This window comes from Lithobates pipiens, unplaced genomic scaffold (genome assembly GCF_037356315.1).
Source record: "Lithobates pipiens isolate NorthernLeopardFrog02 unplaced genomic scaffold, aLitPip1_a1.2 Scaffold_16, whole genome shotgun sequence".
Taxonomy (NCBI): domain Eukaryota; kingdom Metazoa; phylum Chordata; class Amphibia; order Anura; family Ranidae; genus Lithobates; species Lithobates pipiens.
The window spans coordinates 308,381,760-308,398,339 of record NW_027507748.1 but is presented as its reverse complement, the minus strand read 5'-3'; the positions used below and the strand labels follow the sequence as shown (position 1 = coordinate 308,398,339).

Below are 16,580 nucleotides of genomic sequence, written 5' to 3'. Positions count from 1 at the left end.
GGATTCGCGGCGTTTCCGCATCGCTCCAGTGTGAACCCAGCCTAATAAGCGATAATTTTTCTGATCGCCGTATTAGTGTCACAGGTGACGCTAGTTAGGCAGGTAGGTATTTAGGTTCGCCGCAGCTTTTTATAGCGCCAGGGACCCCCATATACTACCGCATAAAGCCCCCTGATTGCCCCCTAGTTAACCCTTTCACCAGTGATCACCATATAACTGTTACAGGTGACGCTGGTTGGTTAGTTATTTTTTTATAGTTTCAGGGCACCCGCCATTTATTACCTAATAAAGGTTTAACCCCCTGATCACCCGGCGGGTGTCATTTGTGACTAATAACTGTTAGGGCAGTTAGGGTTAGCCCCCTTTAGTTCTAAGGTACCCCCCTAACCCCCCCAATAAAGGTTTAACCCCGTGATCACCCCCCGTCGCCAGTGTCACTAAGGCTGGGTTCACATTGCAGCGGTTTATGAGAACGGATGTGATTCGCACCGCACTGCAGTGCAAATCACATCTGATCTCTGTGCGATTCGAGTTCAGCTATACAGATAGTATGGCTGAATTCGTGTCGCACCCGCCGCAAACTCGCACGGGACCCTTTTTTTGGTCCGCAGCAGAATCGGATCGCATGGGTGTTCACACCATGCGATCCAAGTTTGCAGATCGCACTGCGATATGCGAACTGATCTGGGGGTGTCATTAACATTTCACTGACACTCCCAGCAGTTCGCATAGGGCAGTGTGAACTGCCGCCGGGAGGCATGCGATGCGGGAACCCGCCGCGCATTCGTGGCGTTCCCGCATCGCTCCAGTGTGAACCCAGCCTAATAAGCGATCGTTTTTCTGATCGCTGTATTAGTGTCACAGGTGACGCTAGTTAGGCAGGTAGGTATTTAGGTTCGCCGCAGCTTTTTATAGCGCCAGGGACCCCCATATACTACCGCATAAAGCCCCCTGATTGCCCCCTAGTTAACCCTTTCACCAGTGATCACCATATAACTGTTACAGGTGACGCTGGTTGGTTAGTTATTTTTTTATAGTTTCAGGGCACCGCCATTTATTACCTAGTCTCACTAGTGTACCCCTAAATTTAGGGGTGTCTACTTTCCAAAATGGGGTCATTTGGGGGGGGGTTTGTGCCATCTTGGCATTTTATGGCCTTCAAAACTGTAACGCCCTTAGAAAGCCTGAAGGCGGTGCTTGGTTTTCGGGGCCCCGTACGCGGCTAGGCTCCCAAAAAGTCCCACATATGTGGTATCCCCGTACTCAGGAGAAGCAGCAGAATTTATTTTGGGGTGTCATTTCACATATGCCCATGGCATGCGTGAGCAATATATCATTTAGTGACAACTTTGTGAAAAAAAAAAAAAAGTTTGTAATTTTCCCGCAACTTGTGGCAAAATATAAAATATTCCATGGACTCAACATGCCTCTCAGCAAATAGCTTGGGGTGTCTACTTTCTAAAATGGGGTCATTTGTGGGGGTTTTGTGCCATCTTGGCATTTTATGGCCTTCAAAACTGTAATAGGTAGTGAGAAGTGAACTCAAAAATTTACGCCCTTAGAAAGCCTGAAGGCGGTGCTTGGTTTTCGGGGCCCCGTACGCGGCTAGGCTCCCAAAAAGTGCCACATATGTGGTATCCCCGTACTCAGGAGAAGCAGCAGAATTTATTTTGGGGTGTCATTTCACATACGCCCATAGCATGTGTGAGCAATATATCATTTAGTGACAACTTTGTGTAAAAAAAAAAAAAATTTTTTTTTTGTCATTATTCAATCGCTTGAGGCAAAAAAATAAAATATTCAATGGGCTCAACATGCCTCTTATCAATTTCCTTAGGGGGTCTACTTTCCAAAATGGGGTCATTTGGGGGGGTTTTGTACTGCCCTGCCATTTTAGCACCTCAAGAAATGAGATAGGCAGTCGTAAACTAAAAGCTGCGTAAATTCCAGAAAACGTACCTTAGTTTGTAGATGTGACAACTTTTGCGCAAACCAATAAATATACAATTATTGACTTTTTTTTTACCAAAGACATTTGGCTGAATACATTTTGGCCTAAATGTATGACTAAAATTGAGTTTATTGGATTTTTCTAATAACAAAAAGTAGAAAATATCATTTTTTTTCAAAATTTGCGGTCTTTTTACGTTTATATCGCAAAAAATAAAAATCGCAGAGGCAATCAAATACCATCAAAAGAAAGCTCTATTTGTGGGAAGAAAAGGACGCAAATTTTGTTTGGGTACAACATTGCATGACCGCGCAATTACCAGTTAAAGCAGCGCAGTGCCAAAGTGTAAAAAGACCTCTGGTCATTTACCAGCAAAATGGTCCGGTCTGAAAGTGGTTAATGAGGAAAAAAATGATTATATATATATATGTATGTATATATATATATATGTATATATGTATATACAAGGCTCGAGTCCTGCAGGAACACTTGGGAACAATGTTCCTGCACTTATTCCACAGCAGGAACGCTGTTCCCATTAGCAACCACCGCCGTGTCCTGGTGGATCTGCCATTGTTCGATCCTGTATTCGGCCGACAGCCAGCGGAACCTGGGGCCGGGGGCAGGTCTGGCAGAGGCTGTGCGAGTGCGGCACACCTATTGGTCAGGAGGCAAGTGATGACTCGATGATGTCATTGCACATTCCTGCCACATCGTCACACCAAGCCAGGAGCTGAGCGGGTGTTACAGAGGAGCTGAAGCAGCATGTGTGTGAGTAGGAGCACTGGGAGAGGGTTCTGTCTGTACCACCCATCATTGCCATCTCAGTGCTGCCCATCAGTGCCACCTACCAGTGCTGCCTATCAGTGCCACCTCAGTGCTGTCTATCAGTTCCCATTAGTGCCACATTTCAGTGCCACCTATCAGTGCCACATCAGTGTTGCCTATCAATGCCACCTGTCAGTGTCCATCAATGCCACCTGTCAGTGTCCATCAGTGCCATCTCAGTGTTTCCTATCAGTGCTGCCTGTCAGTGCCCATCATTGTCACCTCAGTGCCACCTGTCAGTACCCATAATTGCCACATCAGTGCTGCCTGTCAGTGCCCATCAGTGGCAACCCAGTGCTACCCATCAGTGCCACCTGTCAGTGCCACATCATGCGGGCAAGTGTAGACAAGCCTACTGTGGCTTGCTTGGTCTGCGGCTTTTATTTATATGCCTCTCAATGTAAACTTAATTGTTTGATTAAAAAATTGAACAAAACATAGCACTGTCAACCGTCACTCAATACTCTCTCACCACTCGGGATGATGTGTTCGTCTGCGTGATTCCCGGGAGGAGATCGAATCAGTAGACTAGTGCAGCAAGCCGTGCAAGCAAATAACTTATTTGCAAAATAAGTATATAAAATATGTGCTCCTTTTTTAACAAATAAAGTGAAACATTTATTATAAAGTGCTAGCTTACGAGGACACCTCCAAACTTCACATGTATGTGTATACACATACACACACCTTTTTATTTTTTAGGTGGGGGGGTATTGGGTGAGTTCCCACACTTTTTTTCCAGGACATGACCTCTGTATATATATATATATATATATATATATATATATACACACACACACAGTGTAGTCAGTGTAGTGTAGACTATAGGGTCTTTTATTTTTCCAAAGATGTGATTTTTATATGACTTTGCTTATGCCCCGAGTCTCAGTGATGTAAAATATATGCCGTATATGCCAAATTACAAGAAGATTAGATAATTTTTAGGGGTTGCACACATTGATCACTTTTATCAAAGCAAAGTCTGTGGGCTTCACTTGATAAGAAGCCATATATAACAATGCTGGATGAAAAAGTCCCGTTCAAGGCTTTCTAGAAGAACAACAAGTGAAAATGGTTAACTACATCCAAAATGCCCTAAAAGACGGAAGTCATCCAAGAGAAGACTACAAAGAGTTATTACAACTCTCACTCCTTATACCTAGGAGGTTGGTCTAAAAACGACTTCAGTTTCAGGATCCCAGGGGCACTGCATCAAGCAAGGTGGATGGCAAAGGCAATATATGTACTTAAATTGTCCTCTTCACTAAACAGTTGAATATTCCTCATCCAAAATCTGGATACAAAGGTACAGAAAAAACATTATCTAGATCAATAACTGTGAAAAAACCTGGCTGCAGGTGATGTCTGTCCTAATAGGGTGCGTGGATTTGGCACAATGAGGTTATCAGAAGCTATAATTTTGTTTATGACTATAAAATCTTTTTTTTTAACAATATGTATTATATATCTTAGGGAATCAAAGTCTGTCTGAACCAATTTTAACCACTTCAGCCCAGGAAGAATTTACCCCCTTCCTGACCAGGCCATTTTTTGCTATACGACATTGCATCGCTTTAGCTGACAATTGCGCGTTCATGCGACGTACCGAAACAAAATTGATGTCCTTTTTTTTCCCCACAAATGGAGCTTTCTTTTGGTGGTATTTGATCACCTCTGCTGTTTTTATTTTTTGCACTATAAACAAAAAAATAGTGACTATTTTGAAAAAACACAATATTTTGTACTTTTTGCTATAATAAATATCCAAAAATAAATTTTATAAATTATTATAAATATTCTTCTACATATTTTTGGTAAAAAAAATGCAGTAAGGGTATATTGATTGGTTTGCGCAATAGTTATAGCGTCTACAAAATAGGGCATACATTTATGGCATTTTTATTATTATTATTTTTTTACTAGTAATGACGGTGATCATCGATTTTTATTGTGAGACATTGCAGTGGACAGATCGGACACTTTTTTGAGACCAGTAACATTTATACAGTGATCAGAGCTAAAAATAGCCATTGACTACTGTATAAACGTCATTGGCAGGGAAGGGGTTAACACTAGGGGGCGATAAAGGGGTTAACTATGTTCCCTAGGTGTGCTCTAACTGTGGGGGGGGTGGGACTGACTAGGGGAGGAGACCGATCAGTGTTCCTACTTAGTTCCTACTTAGTAGGAGCCCATGATCTGTCTCTACTCCCCTGAGAGAACCAGGATTTGTGTGTGTACGCACACAGATCCGGGTTCTCCCTGTATCACGAGTGTTCATGGGAGCCCGGCGGTCATCGCGGCCACTGGGCACGCGCATCAGCTCTGGGGACACACTGCGGGCATGTGCCTAATAAAGCACCTTAAAGAACCAAAGTACAGCTACGGCAGCTTGTGCAGGGGAGCCTACCTGATGCAGTATACAGTAACTGCGGCGGCTGGTCCGGAAGTGGTTAATATACAGTATCTACCCATAATAAATTTGTTGGCACTATGGTGTCCGTTTCTGAAACTGTGAACAGCGGTGATCTCGAGGATTGCCACTGATCATACTGCAAATAAACGGTTTATGAAACAGAGATAACTGGGGAAGAACATGTTTGAACATGTTCTCCCACCGATGATCTCTGCACACTGAGAATCCTCATTGACTGACACTGAAACGGGCAGTTGATGAAGCTGCGATCTCAGCGTTTCACTAGCGATCTGTGTCAGAATTCACCCTTTCCGATTCACCAGCTCAGAGGTGGAGAATTGGGGAGTGAAGGGAGAATCCCGAGCGAACTGAGGGGGAAGAAGGAAGATTATTAACTTCCTTCTACCTCGATCAGACCCCCCAAGACAGTAACCATGATGTCCCCCTGTCATATTTATGTGTATACACACACACACACACACATATATATATAAACATACACATACACATAAATATATATATATATATATATATATATATATATATATATTATAATATATATAAAAGGTGTGTATGTATATATAACGTGTGTGTGTATATATATATATATATATATATATATATTATGTAGGGCGATTATTTATTTTATTAGCATTAACCATGCTGTCTGTCCATGTACTGAGCAATGATAATTTATCACTGCTTAATAAACAGACACATCAGTGTTTCAGTGAATTTCTGGTACTGTAATCTTGCAAAGTCTCACGAGATTCCAGCATCGGGGGCATTCTCCGCTGTTTGAAGCGTTTGTAGATTGCTTCAGATCGCTTCACTCCTCCATAGGAGAAGCAATCTACAAAGCTTCATAACCTGGTATCCATAGGAGAACGATCTCCTCTGAGAATGCCGGAGAATAAAGCTGTGCAATTTTTTTCCCTGCTTCATAAAGGGACACCTATGCCAGAAACAAATACTTAAAGTGTCATTAAACTGGAGTTCCACTCGGTTTTGTGTTTATTAAAAGTCAGCAGCTTTTATTAACACACACTTACCTGTACCACGGTCCAGCGACGCAGCTACCCGATCCCTCGGTTCTCTCCCTCGCCTCTCCCCGGCGCCAGCACCACAAGTGTGGGCCCCCGGCTGTAACAGCTTGCGGCTTCACAGCTGGGTGCGCACTGCGCATGTGCAGGTCGCGCTGCGCTTCTCAATAGTCGGGCAAATTTCTGGGACCTGTAAAATGTCCCAGAAGATTGCAGGGAGGGAGGGAGGGGGAGAGAACAACTTCTGCTTGAGTCGCCTAGGCACCCTATTAGATCTTCTGAGCAGGGCCCTCTTAATCCTCTGGTATTTTATTGTATTATAACTGTATTGTCTCCCTTTTATATTGTAAAGCACTGCGTAAACCGTTTGCGCTATATAAATTCTGTATAATAATAATAGGCAGCCCGAGCGGAAGTGGTAACTGGGTACCTGTCAAAACCAAGTAACCACTCCCCCCCCCAAAAAAAAAAATGACATGCCAAATGTGGCATGTCAGTGCAGCCTCATTAGACAGATTCATACTGTTGAATGATGGCAGAGCGTGTGTTACCGCATTGCATGTTACACACATTGTTGTGTTGCAGCTTTGATTGGCAATCTGCAAAAAAAAAAAAGTTATAAAAATGGCATGCTTATGAAGGAAAAATTATTATTTCATAGGCCTCTTGCACAGGGGCTTCTGAGCCAGTGCAACCTAAAGTCCAACAGATTTCCATTGCCTGGGAAACCCAGATGTTGTGTACAACCTTCTATAAACATGAATGAAAATTGTCTTTTTCTTGCATGTGCCCTTACAATATACTCATGTTTAGGTGAGCATCAGCAAGTACAGCCGCTCACAGCCATTCATATCTATAAGTGGCTCTATGTAGCATTTGGACTTCCCTATGCAGAGGAAATATACCAGAATTTTTGTCTCACACCCATATGCAAAGCTCTTAACTGTCCTTCAAATCTTGGCTCTGTTGTGGCTTTATGGTGGCTGAAGTGTTCTTAGAGGACACTTGGCGGCCAACGAATGGATCCACAGAGTGCATTGGGGGAACACACCTGGAAATGCACTGAGAATGCTTTTTTTTTTTAGCCAGCATAGATCTTAGGCTCACCATATACATTACAATCTGACCATACAATCCCATCATATCATCCTTGGATCTTCCAAAACATTGTAACAGAAAGACCCACCCAAACTATCCAAACTGTATCCATTTAAGTAGGTCCGCACTACATACAAGTTGGTAGATCTATGGCTCACCATACACTATATCATCTGATATTGATTAGTTTGTTTAGTTTTATCCTCATATTACATACAGTAGGTATGGAAACTCAAAAAAAAATGTACAGTCCGATTGTATAGTGCAGTGTTTTCAACCTTATTTCAATCACGGTGCCCTTGAAAAGTATTTTTGGTCTCGAAGCACCCCTGTCTAAGGTTTGGTTAAATTTACAGCGTGTCAGGAATGTGCACAAAATTGCATATGTTTCTGACATGCAGACAAATCCGCTGCTCTATAGCAGAACCACAAGGGTGCCGTTAATTCTTAATGGTATCCCCTGCACATTGGCGAATGCAGTGCATTTTAGCAAGTGTCAAATTGTTGTGCCGTGAGTTTAAAAGAAGGATTGGGAACTTTTTTCTGTGTTCTGTGTTGCCCTACACGCAGCCATGTTTTTACTACCCCCAGTTGCTTCCCTCTTAGGTGCAGAGGCAGCAGGCAGAGTCGTACACGTGCTATGGCTGTGCCATGAAGTATAACCCCAGGTGAATAGGGCTGTACTACAACTGTGTGCCATTTTGCCTATGATTGTGGCACGGAGTTGTTGCATTTGTTGCATCAAAATGAAAGGGCTGCCCTACACACAGCCATGATTTTGCTACCCCTAACTTTTTAATACCCCTACGTTTTTACTACCACTACCTTATAAAAGGTAGTGAAGGGGCAACATATTATCTTATATTCACCACCTTTTAAATGTTTCTGAAAAGCGATCAGAGCATGCATTGTGTTTCAGAAGAGGATCAATTCTTACCGCTATTGTGAACGAGCCCTATAAAGGCAATTGTGATTGTACAGGAGTAGAGGTCAAGATTTAAAGTATCTTACATTCATACACACACATATATATATACATACATACACACACAGTACATATACTCATAAATACATGCATACAAATGCACACACAGTTAAAAGATTTCAGAACTGTACCTGTACTTGCAGTGCTGGGTACTGCACTGTAGGGGGAGGCGGAGAGCTTAGGACTCAGGAAGATACCTCACCCCTCATCTGCTCTGCACTCTGTCCTGCTTACATTTAGGCCCCTTTCACAAATATGGACTTGTCCACTCAGCGAACTCCGCTTGCTCAGCGGGGGATCGATTTGCTGATCCACGCTGAGCAGGCAGATGACAGGTCCGTGTTCGCTCACTGTGCAGAGACGGACCTATCAGAGTCCCGCTCTCCTCTATGGGGAGATCGGATGAAAATGGACAGCCTGTCTGTTTTCATCCGATCAACCAGACAGATGGAAAATAGGGTCACCATTTGTCTGGATTTCACGGACAAGATCGGATAGCGGCAGGTGTCAGCGGACATGTCACCTGGCAGGCAGACCTGATTGGAAAGCCCATGTGAAAGGATTGGCCCCTTACAGATCCTGCTGTGCCCATAAACAGAAGAGTGATTGCAGAAGAGTGAGTCGCAGTCTCTCTCAACCAGACTACCATGGCACCCCTAACAAACTTAGACGGTACCCCCATTAAAAAAAGGCTGGTATAGTATAAGGTCAAGTTAAAGAAGATTGTACAGTCTGATTACAACATATGCTGAGCTTTAAAGCCCCATTTACACTTTTTGTTCCCATGTGTTGAACAGGAACATAGGGCAGCTCATTTACTTGATTGGACTACCCTTTACGCAAAAAACGTGCTAAAGTAGCTCCTGCACCCTTTTTTTAGCAGTGAGCATCATGTGACAAAAAGCGTGACTACTACTGGTGTTTTGGGGGAATTATTAAGAATTATTTGCACTGCCAGCATGATGCTCATTTTGCCACATTTTTTTCAAGCATGCACAGAAATGCCCATTATCGCACATGTTGCTGAAACGTGAAGGTGTGAATGGGGCCTTAAGGGAGCGCTTTTTAACTTTTTTTTCTTTCAGACTTGTGTGACCTGAAAGTTGCACGACTTGAAGCAATGCCTGTCTATGGACCTCAAGTCGCATCAAAGACCCCTTTCACTCTGAGGCAGTTTTCAGGCATTTTAGCGCTAGAAATAGCACCTGTAAACTACCTCTCATGCCGCCCGAATGTGAAAGCCCAAGTGCTTTCACACTGGGGTGGTGCGATTGCAGGACATTAGAAAAAGTCCTGTGAGCAGCATCTTTGGGGCGGTTTGGAAGCGCTGTATACAGAGCTTCCAAAACGCCCCTACTCATTGCAATGAATAGGCAACGCTCCCGAAGCGCCGCAATGCGTATCTAACCCCTTCTTCTGCTGCTAGCGGGGGTTAAAAGTGCCCTGCTAGTGGCCAAAAAGCACAGCTTAACTGCTTCAGCCTCTGAAGATTTTACCCCCTTCCTGACCAGAGCACTTTTTGCGATTCGGCACTGCATCGCTTTAACTGACAATTGCGCGGTCGTGGGACGTGGCTCCCAAACAAAATTTATGTCTTTTTTCCCACAAATAGAGCTTTCTTTTGGTGGCATTTGACCACCTCTGCAGTTTTTATTTTTTGTGCTATAAACAAAAAAAGTGAAAATTTTGAAAAAAACGCAATTTTTTTAACTTTTTGCTATAATAAATATCCCCCCCCCAAAAAAAAAATATATATATATATATATATAATATATATATAAAACATTTTTTTCCTCAGTTTAGGCTGATATGTATTCTTCTACATATATTGGTAAAAAAAAATTGCAATAAGCATATATTGATTGGTTTGCACAAAAGTTATAACATCTACAAAATAGGGGATAGTTGTATGGCATTTGTATTATTATTATTTTTTTTACTAGTAATAGCGGCGATCTGCAATTTTTAGCTGGACTGCGACATTATGGTGGACACATCAGACACTTTGGACACATTTTTGGGATCATTGGCATTAATACAGCAATCAATGCTATAAAAATGCATTGATTACTGTAAACCTTTCAATGGCAGGGAAGGGGTTAACACTAGGGGCGATGAAGGGGTTAATCGTGTTCCCTAGTGTGTGTTCTACCTGAAGGGGGGGTGGACTGTGTAGGGAAGATGACAGATCGCTCTTCATCCTCTGTATGAACAGGCGATATGTCTGTTCTCCCCTCAGAGAACCAGAAACTTTGTGTTTACACACACAGCTCCCGGTTCTCCATGTGTCAACAGGGATCCCGGCGGTGATTGTGACCACCGTGCACTCGCATCCGCTCCGGGGAAGAGCAGTAGGCATGTGCGCCCCTAGTGGCCACAGGGCGAAGTGATGTAACATAACGCTGTTTTCGCCCAGCCGTGCCATTCTGCTACAGTAAAACTGCGGCGGCTGGTCGGCAAGTTGTTAAAACGAGCGCCGCTTTACTGCTAGCGCTTGGGTGGCCCCAAATGGATCAAAGTTGGACCAAAGTAGTGCAGGGACTACTTTGAAGTCGCACAGATATGAATGGTACTCATTAGAAATCATGGGGTAGGAGTCGCCTTGTCAGGCGACTTTGTAGTCCCAAGTCGCACAAGTGTTAAACTAATAATAGAGTCAATTTAAGTAATTTTGTTTTTATTTTCATGAACAAAACCCACATGGCTACTGCTGAGAGCAGCTTCGACATCCCCATTGCTCGAGTCCGGGGTCACCGTTAGGACAACGCACGAAAACACTGGGCTCCAGCCAGCATGACATCACCCACAGGATGCTCGAAGCCCACCCCCCCAATGAGCATGCGCGGGTCTCCAGCCAGCGCCGCATTCTAAATGCGGCAACGCGCATGTGCCGCCCCTTTCTCCCGTGGGATTACAAGTTCTCGCGAGAGCGCCGTGTTTTATTCCTACGTAATGTGCCGTGCTGCTTATGGCGGCGCTGGTGATAGTGCTGTGAGCTGTTGGGGTGAGTTTGCGTTTTTTAGTCGCTTTATCGCAGTGAAAATGTATTTTTATGTAGTGACAAGGTGTGTACATGCTGGGGCAGAGGAGGGCGTGTGGTAGGGGTGGTTGCGGCACTGGGGGAGTGTATGGGATAGGTGCTTTGTCATCCACCGCTCGTCAGCTGTGCGCTCCTGGCTTGTTGGCCTCGTGCTAACTTTGCTGTTTAAACGGGGAGGGACCTGCTGTCATTGGGGCTTCGTATTTGGCTTTTCAATCTAACTTCCCTTCAGGTTCTCTATGGAGCGCCTACATAGGCCGGTGAACGGGTGCCAGGGCTGTGCCCGCCCGTATTACACAAAGCGGTAGCGGCTGGACAAAGGCGCACGGGGAGGGGGCGTACCTCGAATGTCGGGGAGACCAATCAGGTGGCGGGTGGAGTTGCTAGTACGCAACTAGCTGGTTGGTGTAGTGTACGAGTCGACCGTCTCGTGTGGAGCGGCGCGATGGTTCATGGGAATTGTAGTTCCCCCCGAGTAGCGCTTGGAGCGCTGCAGCCTTGGGGAGAAACTACAAGGACCAGGGTGCAGCGCGCTGCTGAGGAGGAACGTGCTTCTTGAATGCAGTGATCCATTTTTCCCCTCAGCTGAGTGTCGCAATAATCTCAGCCGAGCAAACTCCCTGATTGTGCGATGTTTACGAGAGTCCTGTTGGTACATCAGCGGAGCGACGCAGCAGATTATTGTTGCTGGGTAGGAAGAGAGCACGGCCCTAGCTGTGTATTAGCTATTACTACTGGGATGCTTCGTTATTACGTAATTCCTGTGCCGTACTACTCACTGGACAGGGAGGACAATGGTGAAATCGCCTCATTTTCTCTTGTGAATGTGTGTGGGAATCTAAATGTAGTGGATGCTGTGTGCCTTTCTTGGCAGCTACCCACGATGTCTTCTCACCGCAAATGGCCTTAGTTTCCAGGAGATGTAAACTCTTTACTGAGACACTGTGCATCATTAACCACTTCAATACAGGGCCTTTTCACCCCTTCCTGCCCAGACCAGCTTTCACCCTTACCTAGGGTGTCATACTTACTGGGGGAAGTGACGGATCCATGTCCCTATATGCAAGGAACACACAATCGGTCTCTTCTCCCCTGACAGGGCGTGGATCTGTGTGTTTACACACACAAATCCACGTCCCTGCTCTGTGACAAGCAATTGCATGTGCCCATGGTCATCGCGGCCGCTGGGCACATGCATCGGCTCCTGAGTGACGCGGGGGCCGCGTGCGCCCCATAGACGGCCGGGAAGCCGATGCTGTCATATGACATGGTTGGCAATGGGTTGTAAACTTCAGATATGAAATTCAAACTAAAAAAATCCCTCTATAGTGGGGATTGGCACCCCCTCGACTGCGAGCGGGAGACAGTTAAATCGCAGTGCCAACCCACTGGGACATCTCCTCCAAGCAAAGCTGTTCACAGAAGCAGCTGGGTGGCTACACTATCTATACCAGCTCCTGCGATTTTCATTTTTTTTCTCCCCTTCCCACCCTGCCATACATCTTGCCCGTTTTCTAGGTTACATACAGGTGCTCAGGATGCTATTGTAGTGAAACCAAAAGGATAATTAACAACAAAATGCAATATATTGCAGGAGCAGATGAAAGGGGGACACTGGCAGCTGGGCACAGGGTGACATGTCTGGAGCTACAATGGGTTATACACGTTGGTGTGTATATGTATATAATGTATATGCTGCACCATTTGAGTGGGCCTCCCTCCGCTTCAAAAATCCGCTTTAACTACTTAAGGACCTGGCCTATTTTTTCACACTTTGTTTACAAGTTTAAATTTTTAAATTTATTTTTTTTGATAGAAAATTTTATATATAATTTTCAGACACCCTAGAGAATAAAATGGCGGTTGTTGCGATACTTTGTCACACCATATTTGCACATCGGTCTTACAAACATTTTTTTGGAGGGGAAAACACGTAGGCAACGTTTACAAATTTCTTCAGGTTATCAGTTTCGAGTTAGAGGAGGTGTTCTAACGATCGTGGTTTGAACACCATTTTTCATATGTGGGTGCGACTTGCGTATGCGTTCACTTCTGCACGGTGGGACAGGGCGCTGTTAAACATTATTTATTTTTTCCCTATTTTATTTTTACACTGTCGTTCAAAAAAAACTTTTTTTAGATCGCTTTTATTCCTATTACAAGGAATGTAAATATCCCTTGTAATAGGGGGGGGAAGCATGACAGGACCTCTAAAGCAGGGGTTCCACACGCTTTGACTACTTTACCTTAAAGAAAAGAACACCACGCTAACTTGGAGATAGATTTTTATTTTTTCTGAAGTACTGAGTGTATGTCCGTCCTTACTCTGCTGCGGCCCAGGGCATCATTTTCCTTTTTCTCTCCCTCTGCCTTCTGGGACCTGTGTGCTTCCCAGAAAATGACAGGGCCATTCAGAATGCACCACACGACTTGGGCATGCACAGTAAGAATCTGGCAGTGAAGCCTCCACTGCTGGTTTCCCTTAGTGCCAATGGCGGTGCCTGCACCCAATCCAATGGCCAGATCGGCCTTGGGGCCGACATTGTGGGCTCCCAGGACAGGTAAGTGTCCTATTAAAAGTCATCAGCTACAGTGTTTGTAGCTGCTGACCTTTAAAAAAAGCGGCTGGAACACTGCTTTAATGTGAGATCTGGGGTCAAAAAGATCGCGCGTGTACACTTAAATGCAAAAAAAAGTCCCTTATTTTTTTTTTGTAAAGAGGAAGTAAACCCTGATGGGTTTACTTCCTCTTTTTTTCCCTGCAAAGGTAAAGCATAATGGACTACTATGCATCGCATAGTAGCTCATTATGTGTCACTTACCTGACACAGGAGCCAGCGAAGTCGCCGCTGATCCCTGTAGTCCACCGCATCCATGTTGCTGGTGGCGTCTCGCAGCTCCGACGAATCACAGCGGCGAAGCCGCGATGACGTCACTCCCGCGCATGCGCACGGGAGTCGCGTCTCGCAGCTCCGCCGCTGCCACTCGGCGAAGCCGGGATGACGTCACTCCCGCGCATGCGCACGGGAGTCGACAAATTTGGCAAATCCATTCATGGATTTGCTGCATTTAGTGCGCATGCGCGCCGCTGTCTACGGCGCATGCGCCGTAGACAGCGGTGCCCATTTTCGGGCAAATATCTCCTAAACCATATAGGTTTAGGAGATATTGCTTGGACCTACAGGTAAGCCTTAATCTAGGCTTACCTGTAGGTCCAAGTTGTTTGGAAGGGTTTACTTCCTCTTTAAGGCCTTTGGGCGTGAGTGAAGTTTGACATTGCTTCCTTCATCTAATGGCATTGAGTCGAGTAGGGGCCATCATTCCCTCACTCAACTTCCTCTCCATCAGGGAAAAGCACTGGATCGTCTCCACCGATACCGATGGCACCGGTAAGCAGCAGGTGGGGCGGGCACCTCTCCCGCCACCAAGTGATCTTGCGGTGGACTCTCTGCCGTTGAAGAAAATACTGGGGTTATGGTAGCTATGTGCTGCCATAACAGTATTTAACCACTTCACGCCCAGGCCAATTCTGACATTTCTCTCCTACATGTAAAATTCATGATTTTTTTTTTTTTTTGTAGAAAATTACATAGAACGCCCAAACGTGTAGGTTTTTTTTTTTTTTTGCAAAGACCCTAGAGCAGCCTTTCTCAACCTTTTCAAAACAGAGGAACTCTTGAAATAGTTTTCGGGGAACCCCTGCTAAAAATGAGAAATCTACAACTCATGATACATTAGTGTGATGGTCATTGGGAAGAATTACCTCCTTACAGATGGCTCAAAAGATCAATGGTGTGAGTGAGAACTTATCTGAGAGGCAGAAATTGCCCAATGCTGAAGGAACCCCTAGCAACCTCTGGAGGAACCCTGGTTGAGAATCGCTGCCCTAGAGAAAACAATTGCAGTTGTTGCAACTTTTTATCTTGCACGGTATTTGCGCAGCAATTTTTCGAACACATTTCCTGCTTTAAAAAAAAAAAAAAACGTAAAGTTATCCCAATTTTCTTTGCAGAATGTGAAAGATGAAGATACGCAGAGTAAATAGACACCCAACATGTCACGCTTCAAAATTGAATGGTGCCAAACTTTGGCATTTAAAAAATCCCCATAGGTGACGCTTTAATTTTTTTTTACTGGTTACATGTTTTGCGTTCTAGAGGAGGTCTAGGGCTAGAATTATTGCTCTCGCTCCAACGTTCGCGGCGATACCTCACGTGTGGTTTGCACACCGTTTTCATATGTGGGCGGGACTTGCTTATGCGTTCGCTTCTGCGTACGAGCAGAATTTTTCTTTTTTTTTTCTTTTACTTTTATTTTTTTTAGTTTGACACTTTAAAAAAATAAAAATAAAAATTTGATTACTTTTATTCCTATTACAAGGAATGTAAACATCCCTTGTAATAGGAATATGGCATGATCGGACCTATTTATAGTGAGATATGGGGTCAATAAGACCCCATATCTCACCTCTAGGCTAGGAAACCTAAAATAAATAAAAAACCATCACGGCTTCCCAGCCGAGGCGGTGCCATTATTTGAATGCTGAGCGGGTCGTGACGTCATAACATCGTGCCCGTGCCCCAAACGATCAGAGACTCCGGCGACCATCTGGTCCACCGGAAATCTCTATGGTCATTTTCCGGGGGGCGGCGGATTCTGTGTCCGACTCGCCAATGGAAGCGGTGAGTCGGTAGAAGCTCCGGAGCACGGCGGGATGGGGGACGTCCCCTCCCACTGCCCGTAAGAACGGTCAAGTGGCGGAACAGCCGATATGATCGTTCTTATGGTGCAGTGAATCGCCACCTGAAAATGCCGATATCTGAATGTCTGTAACTTCAGGCATCATTCAAATTAGGGCTGAAACAACTAATCGATTATGAAATTAATCGATTAATCGGCCAGTAACATAATAGGGTTAAAAATAACTAAAATGAGCCCTTTATAGTACAAAAAGAGCAAATAATCGCTACTGTAAATATTACGGTTCTACAGTAAAAAAAAATGAACCCCTTACAATAGTGATTATCTGCTTTTTTTTTCTACTATAAAGGGCTTATTTTAGTTTGTTTAACCCCATTATGTTAGTAAATGTCTTATACCTGGTTCACATCTATGTGTTGGTGCTTTTTGCAGAAATGCATTACAGTTCATTTACATGGTTGCCTGTGAGACACGTTCACATCTGAAAGGGTCGGGGACTTTTAACGCAAAATAGTGCT

At 44.4% G+C, this 16,580-nt stretch overlaps 1 protein-coding gene across 4 annotated transcripts in view; it reads left to right on the top strand.

Moving 5' to 3' along the window:
• Positions 1–11,204: 11,204 nt before the first annotated feature.
• CSDE1 (cold shock domain containing E1) overlaps positions 11,205–16,580 on the top strand; it is a 127,653-nt gene continuing 122,277 nt past the window's right edge. For all 4 annotated transcript variants that reach the window (XM_077481605.1, XM_077481600.1, XM_077481602.1 and 1 more), the window contains exon 1: positions 11,205–11,325. The gene's annotated coding sequence lies outside the window, so the exon portion shown is untranslated. The remainder of the gene's footprint in view (positions 11,326–16,580) is intronic.